We start from the raw sequence: 1,871 nt of genomic DNA on the forward strand, positions 1-1,871 counted from the left end.
TAGGTCGATGAAGTGATAACCGATTTATATCAATTAATCCTGAAGAGCCCTTTGACTTATGAGGGTATCTTAACTTAATTTTACCAGTTAAATTTATTTGACTCTATTGTTGCATTTGGTTAGAAATCTCTAACCTTTTGTCAGACGAAAGGTTTTAATATTACCACAGAAATACCTCACGAGAAAAGGTTTTTATTATAGGTGCTGTACACTTTCTCAATATTACGAATAAGAATAACCAAGAACATATGTAATACTATTGAATGAGTTGCAATCACCATGACTAACTTAGACAACTCATTTGTGGAATTCGGTGATTCACTCAGCTAATTCTCTGTCTCTCTTTATTTGCTTGCTCGCTGGTAGAAATGCGAGCTTGTAAAACATGAAAGCGATGGGAGTTTAAATATTCGTCATGAAAAACACAGCAAGTCGTAGAAAGTGCAGCGAGTGAAACAATGTTTTGCAAATGTGAGATATATATAGCTAAAGCTGACATATTGAAAGATAGATAAATGATCAGTGCTAACGTTAAGAAGCGGGCATTTCCAAAAACGATTTCTTATCAGCACAGATGCTGGGAAGCAACCTTGGTACGTACCAATAGGAGTGTTCGCACAAAGTTATTCAGAGCAAGTTTCCAAATATCAAACGATAAAGTGTTTGCGAAAAAAAAGTCATAAACTTTAATCAATAACTAGAAAACGATTTCGCAAGAAATGACGTAATGGTATTAAAAAGACCACCCAGGCCGTTGCAGAAGTATCAAAGTGAAAATACTTGATGAAAATGGAATTGTGATAAAAATAAAATCAATAGAAGATTTCAAAATAGAATTAATTATTCAGTAGAGTTCTTAAGGTAAAAATTACTTTAAGATGAGATTCTATCATTTTTTAAAAGTCATGTGGTCTAATTGAACTCAAATAAATTTATAAAGTCACGTGACCTCAAAATTATAAATTGTTTTGGAACTCATTTAACCATATAGATTCTTTTGACCTTAAAATCCTAAACTGCGCCGGTTCAAAAACTTAGAATCCTAAACTGTGCGGACACCTTTACATTGCAAAAAGTCAAGTGACCTAATATAAACCAACTATTGTAAAATAGAAACAAAGGAAATGCTCGGTGTGCATTTGAGTACTATACAGCAGAAAGAAAAATCCTAAACTGTGCTGACACTCCCATATTGCATGCTACTATTGCTCTTATTCAGGTAATTTTATATGTTGATAGTTTTCAAAAAACATTTTTTATTGTCTTATTGCAAGCTGTCCTGACGAAGCTCACCAGCATGGGTTTGCGAAGCATTGGTTCATAAAAGAATTAATTCACCAGCTGAGCACCTTTTTATTGAATTAATTAATGCCTAATTATGCCTGGTGGCAAACATAGTATGAACTCAAATAAGTTTGGACTTATGTAACACTGGTGACCCCGACGTGATTTGAACATGCAATCTTTTGACCACGTCAGGGTTACCAGTTTGGAGTGGATTATGTGGAGTAATTCTGAACGGTCAGGTCAACGAAAATGAATATCATTATATGGAATTTCGTTATAGTTACAGGCTACACGAATCTAATAATGCTATTCCAGGAAAAGGATAAAATGTTTTAGCAGGGGAAGAGGAGGTTTGCCACCCAGAGGATAGCTGACCCTATAGTTTATCTTCCATCTGTATTCATAGTTCATAATAATAATGGTAACCGTTTTGTACGAAATAGAATAATGTAGAATAGAGTAAGAATAAAAGATTTTCAAAAATTCGAATCGATATTTGGCAAGAGGAATTGTGAAAGAAGTAGCGTTCGAAAATCTATAAAAGGAAGAACATAATCTGAAGATAATGAGGTGTTCGTATTTTT

The sequence above is a fragment of the Clavelina lepadiformis genome, chromosome 3 (assembly GCF_947623445.1).
Source record: "Clavelina lepadiformis chromosome 3, kaClaLepa1.1, whole genome shotgun sequence".
Classification (NCBI taxonomy): domain Eukaryota; kingdom Metazoa; phylum Chordata; class Ascidiacea; order Aplousobranchia; family Clavelinidae; genus Clavelina; species Clavelina lepadiformis.